Source organism: Gallus gallus, chromosome 1 (assembly GCF_016699485.2).
Source record: "Gallus gallus isolate bGalGal1 chromosome 1, bGalGal1.mat.broiler.GRCg7b, whole genome shotgun sequence".
Taxonomy (NCBI): domain Eukaryota; kingdom Metazoa; phylum Chordata; class Aves; order Galliformes; family Phasianidae; genus Gallus; species Gallus gallus.
The window spans coordinates 110,567,356-110,579,502 of NC_052532.1; the positions used below are offsets into that span (position 1 = coordinate 110,567,356).

General features: G+C 42.8%; 1 long non-coding RNA gene across 3 annotated transcripts in view; it reads left to right on the forward strand.

Annotated features, from left to right (window-relative positions):
* LOC101749503 overlaps nt 1-12,147 on the forward strand; it is a 149,475-nt gene that overhangs the window by 76,813 nt on the left and 60,515 nt on the right. The window lies entirely within an intron of this gene.

A 12,147-nucleotide genomic window follows, 5' to 3' on the forward strand; every position in this document is an offset into this window, starting at 1 on the left:
TGCTTTAACTGGGTGGGAAGTTGTCCTCTGGTGAGGGAATACTTAACAGGAGGCACCATAATCCAGAGTATGGACATGCTCTAGTGTGGGATTTAGGTGTTCAGTATGCTTTTCCATGACTTTACTGCTCCTTACCTCTCTCCTCAAGAGATCTCCCTTCATTTCTCTGGCAAACCAATCCCCCTGCTATGTGTGTAAGATGGAAACAATAAACACAGAATTGCAGAGGTTGGAAGGGACCTCCAGAGATCATCCAAGTCCAACTCCACTTCTAATTCAGGTTCCCTACAGTAGGTTACACAGGCAAGTATCCAGGCAAGTTCTGAATATTTCCAGAGAAGGAGATCCCACTATATCTGTGGGTGGCCTCTTCCAGTCCCCTGTAAACTTCACAGTACGTTATTTCTCATGTTCATGTGGAGCTTCCTGTGCTCCAGTTTGAACCTGTTGCCCCTTGTACTGTCACTGGGCACCACTGAAAAGAGCTCGATCCCATCCTCTTTATATCCTCCCTTTAGATATGTGTTGTAAGTGTTGATAATATCCCCTCACAGTCTTCTATTCTCCAAGCTAAACAGTTCTGAGTCTCTCAGCCTTTCCTCATAAGAGAAGTACACGAGGCCCCTAAATGTTTCTGTAGCCCTCTGATACAGATTTCCCTGTCTTTCTTTAGCTGAGGAGCCCAGAACTGGACACAGTGCTTTAGATGTGGCCTCACCAGGGCAGAATAGAGGGGGAGGATCATCTCTTTTGGCTTGTTGACCATGCTCTTTTTAATGCACCCCAGGATACCATTGGCCTTCTGGGCCACGAGGGCACACTGCTGGCTCATGGCCAACCTGTTGCCCACCAGGACACCCAGGTTCTTCTCTGTAGAGCTCTTTTCTAACCGATCAGCTCCTAATCTGTACTGACGCATGCCTTTATTCCACCCCAGATGTAAGACCCTGCACTTATCCTTGTTGAACCTCATAGGATTTCTCTCCACCTAATACTCCAGCCTATCCAGGAATGGCAGCACAGCCTTCTGGTGTGTCAGCCACTCCTTCCAGCTCTGTATAACCAGCAAGCTTACCTTTCTTCCTAGTTTAGTTTAGGAGCTACTGGGGGAAAGCAGTTGGTGAGACAGTCTATGTTCCTAATGACAGTTCTGGTTACAGTCAGGCTCTGAAAAGCCAAAAGTGACTGCTTCTCTTGTCTTTGGTCTTGGTGTGGTTATAGCTCTCAGAGTGTGAAGAAAACGACTTTGTCTCCTGCTGACTTTCAGAAGTGCATAGGATTGGCATTACCATAGTTATTAGGAGAACAGTTTTCAATTTTTTTTCTGCTTTTTTTTTTTTTAACTTAAATTTTAAAATACCTTAGAATATTGAAAAGGAGAGAAGGAAAGAATCCTATAAAAGGGTGCACTAAGAATGTATTTTAAGCAAATGCCAGGAAACGGCAATGTTCATGTTGCTCACAGTCTGAATTTGGCTCCCTTATGACAGTACAGGCTCTAATTACACAATACCATTTTCAAAGTCATACAGTATAAAAGTATGAACTATTTAAAACCTTGGACAAACATGTAAATCCCATCAATTATGTTATGCTTATGCTTATTTATTGATAGTGTGATCCACTTTATCATTTTGTGGGTATGACACTCATCTTCTCTAAAAGAAAGAAGAATTTGCAAGTGAGTGTGAATGTTCCTGATTGAGGTGCTGTTCTGAACTGAGTAGACATTAAAAGATGTTGAAATGGTTTCCTGATTCAGCCCCACAAGTATTGCTAGTAAGGGCCATATCTGGAGAGCAGAGACACTTGGTTGAACAGAATATGTCCCCTAACTCTTAGAAAAGTGGGACTTATCTTTCTCAGATTTCTGAAGATAAGGGGTTTGAGTAGAAGTCTGGCCTGAACAGGAAGTTATTCCCAAATTCCTGTGAGATATTTAAACTGAGACATCTTATCTGGGGAAAAGAAGCTGTAAGAAAGGCTCCAGATACTACAAGGTATGACAACCGTCCCTGCAATTGATTAAGATACCTGGAAAGCACAAAGCAGGAATTAGGTATCTACCACAGACAGCTGCATTAGGCTTCCCCTCACTCCGACTAATCCTCTTCAGTAGTATTACAGGGAGGAATTCTTCCTTCTGCACAAGTAGTTTTTCCAGTGGTTAAGGGCACTGATGAAGTCTAAGACCTTTAAATCTGGTTTCTTGCCTACTTCTAATGGACTGTATAGACTCAATCCCATTGTTTCAGTTCCCTGTATTTCAATTTATTTATATGTAAGGCAGCCTTCTATGCTATATATCTCACATGGCTTTGTAAATACATAGCTTTTGTAAAGACAACTGGGAATTTCTGGGAAAGAGCATGGTGTAATCATGACATATTACAGTTGTTATCAGTTATCATTAAAATAATTGTGCTTTTGCATGTGAGAAAAGGAAGAAGGAAAGATGCTCATTAGCAGCTTCCTTCCTCAGGCAGTGAGCTTCCACAGGCTTCTCTCTGATAAGCATGTACACAGCTGCAGTCCCATAGCAGCCTGAGCTGATGTAACAGCTGCTGCTGCGGCGCAATCCACCCATCTACCCTTACCCAGCAGTTGCGCTTCATCCTGTACATTGTCTCAGATATTCTCTGCTCCTTCACAGAACCATTAGAGAAAACCATCACTTTGGAAGAAAACTACTTGTTAGTTTCTTTCCCCCCTGACCCTCTTGCTCCCCCATCTAGGGAGGGCAGGACAGCAGAGATGGCCAGCAGTCATGCTGCAGACTTTCTCACCAAACTAGGGTTTTCTAGTGTGGTCATGGCTGCTGCTGATACTGCCTGGCTTGCCGTACAGCCCCACAGACATCACTGTCAACCCAAATGATGGGGTAGTGCAGAAATGAAGAGGAGTTATGGGGAAAGGAAGGAAGATACTATAAAAAGGGACTATGATCAAGAACAAGATCGGGAAAGATAAATGGGAGTCATTACAAAGAATATTGGTTCATGGCTTAGTTGCTCTCAAAAAGTTGACCAGACTGGGATTATTAGGCAAATTCTATAGGAATGTCTGAAAATACTACTTTACTGTAGTAGAAAGTAAAGTTTGCTGGACCTGTTACAACCTATATGAAGTTCTGGTGCCTCCTCCATGCTTCAGAAGGGTTGAAGTAGAACTTCAAAAAGATTCAGAGAAGGGTGGCAGGGATGAACAAAGGTATAGAACATCTCCCCCACAGATAGTCCTTGTAGCTCTCTATGCATACCTGAAAGGACACTGTGGAGAGGTGGGAATTGGCCTCTTCTCCCATGTAACTAGTGATAGGACTAGAGGGAATAGCCTCAAGTTGAGCCAGGAGTGGTTCAGGTTGGATATTGGGAAAGATTTCTTCTTCAAAAGAGAGGTGAAGCACTGGAATGGGCTGCCCAGGGAGGTGGTTTAATCGCTGTCCCCGGAGGTGTTCAAGAAATGTTTAGATGTGGTTCTAAGGGACATGGTTTAGTGGGGAAATACTGGTGGTAGGTGGACTGTCGGACTGGATGATCTTGGAGGTCTTTTACAACTTTAATGATTGTATCATTCTATGATATTGGCTAAATAAAGTAATTCTCTTGAATTTGGGAAAGAGAGACCTGGCAAGGACAGAGGGGAGGTGCTGGTTTGCAGTGCTTAATGGGATCATGAATGACACAGTGATTGGATAAGATGAAAGAGAAAAGAAAGAAGTGTTTCAATATTTTGTGTTACAGAAGGTGGTGAGCACCCTGAAAAGTTACAGAAACACAGAATAATTTAGACTGAAAGGTACTTCTGGAGGTAATCCTATTCTCTCCTGAAGTGTGGACACCTTAGGTCAGAACTTTGTCATGGCTAGTTTTAAATATTTCCAAGGATGCAGATCCTACAGAATCTCTGGCAATCTGTGCCAGTGTTAATAGATAGAATATTTGAAACAAATTAAGAAAATATTTTATTGTATGATCATTACATATGATGAACTGGTTATCTAGAAATGACCATTACATATGATTAACTCATTACTTAGAATGCTATGCAGTGAAAAGTCCGAATTGCTTCAGAAAATGATCAAAATCCTAGAAGAGCTCTTGCAGGGCTATTAGCACTATGGGCAAAACAGCTGGCTTGAGAATGCTGTAAGCACCAGATTGTGGGAAGATGGGAACACAACATGAGAAAAATCACTGTGGTTTAATTGTTCTTTTCTGTTTCCAACCAGTGTTGACCGCTGTCAGAGATGAACTAATGTCTTTGATGGGTCTTTGGTCTACCCAGCTCGATGGTCTTTGCTCTGACCAGCGGGTACTTAAGCCTGGCAACATCTCAAGTAGAGTGAAAAAGCATTAGAGATCATAGTGCTGCCTTAAGTTTCTCAGAAGGACAGCTTCTCAGGCAGGTTCAGACCTATTTCCATCATGCATTAAAAGTTGATTTCATAACATGTATTTTTTGTCAAACTTTGTGAATAAAACAGTGCAGGAAGACATCGTGACTAACACAAAGCTTTTTATTCAGGCAGCAGATGAAGTGGGTTAGTTTTAGAAAGGAGTAGGAGTTAGAAGAACATTCCGCTTAAGCAGACAGACCAACCCCAGTTAAACTGAAGGGAAAGCAGTGACATTGGATCTTGCAAATCTGATGGGAAAGGTGAGGAATACAATACTGGATTTATTATTCAGGTTATATATTATCCCAGAACACCACGGTTTTATAGTGGTGACATCTGACCACTTGCTATCGAGAGATAACTTGAAAGTGCCGCATGATAGGAAAGCGGTTCCTTTCTCATTGCAGTTATGTTTATTGACGAGCTTCCCGACACTGTGAAAGAGTCCATCGGTACACAGTGGTAAAATACCATATGCAGAGTAAGATTGAAGGTATGAACAATAAAGCAAATGAATTCCCTGCTGCTTCCCTGCACACATAGCTGCTTATTCAGCCTTCAAAAATAAGTAAATAACATGCACAGATATTTGGAATTCAGAGATAAAATGATCCCATAATGCAGGGAGCTCTCGCAGTTTTTGGATAGGAGGTGCCATATCGTGTGGGAGAAGTGGATGTGGGGGGTGCATCTTCCTACAGTGTGTCATCTGCAACGTAACCCCCTCATGCTCATGTCAGACCCCTCCTTTCCCACTCACGAGCTGATAAGCTCTTTGTTGCAGAAACATTAGTTGATTGCTTGGGGGAAAAGTGACATTGGAAGGAATGCGATGATTTATTTATAGGCTAGCTGTTGCTTTTCTTCCTGTAATGGGCTCAATGTAGCCAGGAATGCCAGGGATGATATCTGGTGGGGGGCCACGTGCCATCACAGTCACCACATGATGCAAAAAAGCTTCCCTCCGTTGCACTTTGGCTAAAGCACCTGGAACTATCAGTGGGCTCCTGTTCAGACAGCTAGAGCCAGAGCCTCGCCAGGTGGTTGCAAAGGAAGAGCAAGTCCACCACCTAGACCGCACAGGGCAGGGACCAGGAGACACCCAACATGCACGTTACTTTGTTTTTGCAGCATGGATCTTGCTCAGTCTTTTTTTCCTTTTTTTTTTTTCCTGATCACAATAAGAGCAAGAGAAATGGCAAAGCTTTTAGTAAGATCGGTTTCTCTAATGACTCACCAAGCGCTACAAAGTCAAAACAGGTTGCTTGTATGTGAAAGGTATAAAACAGCCTTGTCATTTTTATGGTTACTGTACAAAACACCACATATAAGCATGCAGGGGAACATTTTAAAACCTCATATTGTTGGGGTTTTTTTGTGCCTAGAATCTCCTTTCTTCTGGATTTTATTCATATGTCATGCTTTGTATTAAGTGTTATTGCTTTAGCAATTAAGATAATTTCCTCACTGCTCTCTGCCTGTCAGAGCGTTGCTCTTTGTATTCCTAAAAGAAATGACGAATTAAGTTTAGGTACTGGTGGCCCCATTTACTCCCCACTGCAGTCCACTGAAGTTCTCCCAGTGCTATTAGTAGGGGCAGACAGTTCAGGGAGCACTGGGAAATGAGCAGTAAATACATCTCCTGTCAATAAATAAATAAATAAACAAATAAGCAGCTGCAAGTCCATCAACTTTCTGTTACGTAACATTATTTTCAACAACAATAATACACCTACATTTCTATCATGTCTTTCATTCCAAATGAAATTTTACCACCATAGTGTTTCAGGAACATGTGCATTTTTGTGTAGTTATACATGATTTGACAAGAAAAATATCCCTTTCAGTGGAGCCTGACAGAAAAATGAAATTTCAAGGAAATAAAACATCTTGTAACTCAATTAGAGGTTTAAAAAAAAAAAAAGAAAGAAAAGAAAAGAAAAGAAAAGGAAAAAAAAAAAAAAAGAAAAAGCCCACAAGAACTTTTCAAAGAGAGAAATACTTTCATTTCTTCAGAACAAGACAGCCATTTTAGGATTTTCCAGTACTTTGTTTTCCTTTCTTCCCTCCCTCCCTCCCTCCTTCCTCCCTCCCTCCTTCCTTCCCTTCCTTCCTTCCTCCCTTCCTCCCTCCCTCTCTCCCTCCTTCCCTCCCTTCCTCTCTCCCCCCTTCCCTCCTTCCTTCCCTCTTTTTCTTCTTCCCTCCCTTTCTCTTCCTTTTGCTTTCTCTCTTCCTTATTTCCTTTCTTTCCTTCTTTTTTAGAAGAAACAGAAGCACCTAGAAGTATTCAAGCCCCTAGAGGATATAAAAGACCATAAATAGTAGCATGTGATATTTCCTTGGGTGGAGAATAATTCTAACACAACACATTCCTTTTGCAAGTTAGGGTATGCCCCTGCTGCAGCACCAGGGTAGGTCCTGGGGTGGTTAATCCAGGCCAATATCCCACTTCCATGGCAGTGCTTCTCCTCTGGCCCCCACATCTGGTGTCTGGACCACCCCAGGCATGCTGTGGTGTGAGCTGCAGACAGAAGATGCTCTGAACATTCCCACGTTTCTTCTGGAGCTGCCTGGAATGGACTACAGCTCCTCATGAGGTGAGCGGAGGGGCAGCGCTGAGCTCTGCTCTGTGTGACAGCGACAGGGCCCAAGGGAACGGCATGGAGCTGTGTCAGGGGAGGGGCAGCTGGGGGTTAGGGACAGGGGCTGCACCACAGGGCGGAGGGCATGGAACAGGCTGCCCAGGGCTGTGGGCACGGCCCTCAATGATGGAGTTCAGGAAGTTTTTGGATGACGCTCTCAGACATACAGTTTGATTTTGGATGGTCCTGTGTGGAGCCAGGATTTGGGCTTGATGATTCTTGTGGGTCACAGTATGACAATTGCTGTCTTGAGAGAATAGGGATGATGCCCAAGTTTGAACGATACTCTTCCCTCGCACCACTGGCTTTGCAGAAACACCTTTACTTGTGCAATGATGTGGACCCATGACATATGCATAGATGGACGAGCACCACTCCCATGTGGATATCTGGTGAAAATCAGCTTCTTTGGCCTTTTGTCTACACTGTTATTCTGTGCCCTACATAGGAAAATGAAGGGAAAGAGTTAAGTGTTCATGGGAGCACCTCCCAGCTCAGTGCAGGCATTTCCTGCCTGACAGCTTGAAAATGATAATTCATAGAGCAGGACGCACATTTCTTTCTGCTCGTTAAACAGTCAGTAATGACAAGCACCATCTCCAGCATGGCTGCCATGTGTCTAGCCTACCTCCAAGTGAGAGGGCTCAGTGCTGGTAAGTACCGCTGCACATCTCCAGTAGAAGAGGTCTGGGTGCTTTTTTGACTTACCAGTCCCCACCTCTGCTCACATTCAGAAGTGGTTAGGGAAATTCTCAAAGCAGCCTTCTTCCTTATGGGAGAAATGCTCACATTTATGTCTCATGCAATGCCACAGCGTGGGCAGCGTCCCCAGCAGCTGTACAGGCAGGATGATGAGAAGGTGAGCTGGTCACCTACAGATGACCAACCTGCACCTGAAAGTGTCCCAGGACTGTTCCAATAACTGCTCAAGGTGCTTGCAGAGACAGCTCGCACATACTCCTTCAGGACTACTGAGTTGCTCTACTTCTTCCAGCTTTTTAAATTTGGGTTTCCCCACAGCCAGACCTTTCTCAAGTTACTTAGCCTTTTTTCCTAGTACACCCACATAATTACTCCAGCACAAAGAGTGGGCTTGTGAAGCAGCAGCATTTTAAAAAACCACAAACTCTGATCTCAAGGCAGTCTTTCCCTCCTACTTCCTCCCTCTTCGAGCAGGGGTGTCAGCCGTGCTGTATCTTTCAAACTTTCTCTGAGTCATCTCATCAGGCAGCTTGTAAATACTTGAATGCATCCATCAATGTCAAGTCAAAGTAAGTAAGCAGCAGCATATGCTGTGCAATGGAGTTTCCCTCATGCATGTGTGTCTCTTTTTGGAGGTGCAGAGAATTTAGGGGTGGCCTTACCTCCCAGTATCATTAACATACATAGATGTTGTCAAAGATGTCTCTTCATGGGAACAAGGCACGTGGTATAAGATGAGCTTCTTAGAGTTGGGAAAAACGATACTTCTCTGAAACACCCACTGTTGTACAACCTGGAATAGAATGTCTTCATGCAATATGCTGCATTTCTCTAAGCTTAAAAACTGGGAATTAAGGACTGAGAGGAGCTGGAATACCAGTAGCTCTTTGAGAAAGTATCATTCCTAACCACTTCAGACTGGTTGGTCACAGCCTTATATACGGTTGCTAGAAAAATATTATCTTTTTGTATTACTAGGGTGTAATTACTGTGTCATTTTTGCATGCCAGCATTTTAAAAGCAGAATGTTCAAGTGATTCAGAGGGTACATGGAACACAAACCACCTCTTCAGAAGGCAGAAATCTCTACCAAAGAGTGGTACCACTCTTGTGTTTATGACTGATAAGCATGTGAGTTTCATTTTCAACTAAGTGGCAAAATATGGACCCTGCATTGCTCAGCATGGGGCAAGATTCATCAGTATATCTACTGACAGGCTGGTCTGTGGTAATGAAATCATTACAGTGGAAAGAAAGGGAAAGTCTCACAAAACTTCTATGCTATTCCCACCTGATAGCTTGGAGAGAGGTCTGGTCATTGCAATAATGGTCAGTTCAGGTGGATGAGCGTGCCCTCAAATATGCATATTTGTGGAAATATGCCTCTCCTCCCCTTCTCCAAACAGGTAGGTTAAATGTGAGAATGAAACGGTGAACCAGGAGCTCAAGCTTAGCGCTATCTTGGAGGAGACCAGATAAGCATGAGGAACTCTTTTCTGTGCAGTGGGAGAAATGATGGCCTGAAAACTCTTCCCCCCCTCTGCTATACTCCCCAGTATGAGCTTAGCAGAAGTATTGCAAGGGGCATCTCATTCATATTTGCTATGCTGTTAAAACATCGCTATCTGTCTGGAGTCAGTGGGCCAACCAGACTAGGATAGTGGTTGAGTATGAGTAGTAGTACTAGTCTGTAAGCAATTTTTCTCTACTAGAATGAAGGGGCACCTTAGGCACTGCCTCTTGTTTCTCAAGGGGTGCAAGTTGAGAATCAGGATAATTGCACAGCAAAAATGCTTTCCATCGCACTCCTTTATTTACTTTTTTTCACGATTTCCTTCCACTCCCAGGTAAAGGAATGTAGGCTGTTTGAAGAGTTGATCTGCTGGGGTGGAGCACAAGCTTAATTTGAAGCATTGCTGAATATTTAGTCATGTTCCGTAGGAGTACTAGAATCATAAAATACTTGGTTTCCTAACAAATTGTGCACGTGCACATGATCTCCAGAAAGAGAAGAAGTGTTTAAAAACAAGGCTTTAGACACAGTTCTAAAGTCATTTAAATACAAGATATATATAATTCAAGTTAAAAACATCTTGCAGTACTGCATTATTGACAGCTTAAGACAGACACCAACTGTGATGGCATAGTACAGTAAGCTGCTTCAGGGAAAGAACTGCTTACCATTTTAAATCAGATTTTAAATAAAGACCCCACAGAGAGAAGTTTGAGTGTTTACATAGGAGCATGCCATTTATAAACAGAAGTTTCTTCTCAGAGGTCAATTTGGAGAACTAATAGTGGTTTAGAAAGGTTGTTCTCCTATTTTAAATCTACTTGTGCAGTGGCATGTGGGACCATGCTTTTTTTCTTCCATTTAGGAATCTTCCCTACGTCTGCCAATGATTATAGATGCGTCAGAACCTAGTTCCTCTTCTCCCAAAGGTGTTGTGATTTCCAAACAAATTCTCAATTTTGCACAAGGATGAATGAAAAGAGCTTGACTGATCATCTCATCCAACGCTTATATAAATTGTTTCAGTACAAAATTCAGTACAGAATCACAGAATCACAGGGGTTCGAAGGGTTCTCTGGAAATCATAGAATCCAACCTCCCTGCTGAAGCATGCTCCCTTACAGTAGGTTGCACAGGAAAGCATCCATAGCTGCCATGAATGTGTAATGTATTTTCAGTGTTCAGACATGGAGTGCCTGCCATAGCAGTGCTGATGTGACATCAGTGGACAATCTCTTGGAGATTGTGAAGGCTGATATTAGCCTTCTATATCATCCAGTCGATGTACTCCCAGGAGGGAAGGAAAGTTCCCTTAATTGTTCTCAGAGTAATAGATGTACGCTTTTTTAGAAAGGTGTAATGACCTTGTTAGGTGATGGTTTTATGGGCCCATTCCTAGTCCTGCAGACTCAGACTAGAACTCAAAGCCATTAGAGCTGTGTTGCAGTGAGATGCATTCACAACTGAATCTATCCTTTTCAGTGCACGTCCAGTAATGATTCACAAATTCTAGCTTCCAGCTCTGTCAGTACCAGATTTCAGAGGAAGCCTAAAATTGTTTGCAAGACCCGAATATTGGTATGGTGAATACACCTTTACTGCATGAAAAAATGACCTCCAATCTGATACTGAATAACAAATCTAGAGCTGATGGATCTGTCCAACTTCCATGTCTGGTTTTCTGGCTGCAGCCAATGACATTTAATTATCTAATATGCATAGTGAAGTAATTAGCTGTCAAAGTGCTATCAGATATACTTGCCTCTCTGTGCTCAAAAAACTGCTCATTCAAAAGTCCAAACGGAAAACTGGAGACTACTTTAGGCCTCAACACTGCATTCACAGTGTAAGTGAGGCAAAGACAGCTATAGTGTCAAAACTTTCCCCGATTTCCCTTGTCAAAGGAAAATTGGATTGCACGTCCTAGTGGATGTTACCAAATTCCTAGTCAATCATCATAATTGAGACCCAGCTCTCCCACAAAGCCACGCAAGCGTCATTCACTGTTACATACCACGTTGGCTTCAGCACTGAGGTACATCTCATGCCCCAACTTATCTTCTTACACGTTGTCTATGAATAATTCAGGACATCTCCAGACAAGTTTACTGTTCCATTCCAAGTGAATAAGCACTGGTAACAAATCTGATGTGAAACTGTAGCAACAGACTGCATAGCTAGTGTAAAGAAAGGTTTCCATGGACACCCTCTTGCTCTGATAGGCAGTTTTAAGAGAGAAATACAATATTCATATAGCAAGTTAAGGAAACAAGAAAGGACGTCCTGTTCCAAAAAGCATCATGCATGAGTCTGATTGGGCTGGCCAGTTGTGCAGGTGTGCTCAACAAGTATAGGAGGCCGTTGGTGGTGTAGAAGGCATGTGATGTGGAAGGCCAATCCCTACACCAATCCTGGGCTGTTCCAAGCTTTGCCAGTATGCTGCACCAATTAATCACTCTCAGAGTGATGGCTTGTAAAACTACTCCCGTGACATTCACTGCACTCCTGACATTGCAGATGTGCCAGCTGCTCATGGCTCAGGTGCCAAGTCACACTGTGCAGGACACTGACACATGTAGACAGAGCTGAGTTCACATATGTCTTTTGTGAGTGTAAGCACTTCGTTCCAATTTTGTTGGTGGTGGATCTTGATGGTTTGCTGAGTTGTTGTTTTTCATTGTTTTGTTTGTTTGTTTGTTTTTATTTGCTATTTTAGCCAGAAATTGTACCAACCCATTCAGAGGCTTTTGTTAGAAACAAGCAGAAGTTTTGTGACTGTGTTTGGCAAGGATAACACTCAGCAGATTCCAAGGACATTTTGACAGGGAACTTTAAGATATATTGTCATTGCTATAAGGAGAAAGAATATCCTCCTATTAACATGTATCTAG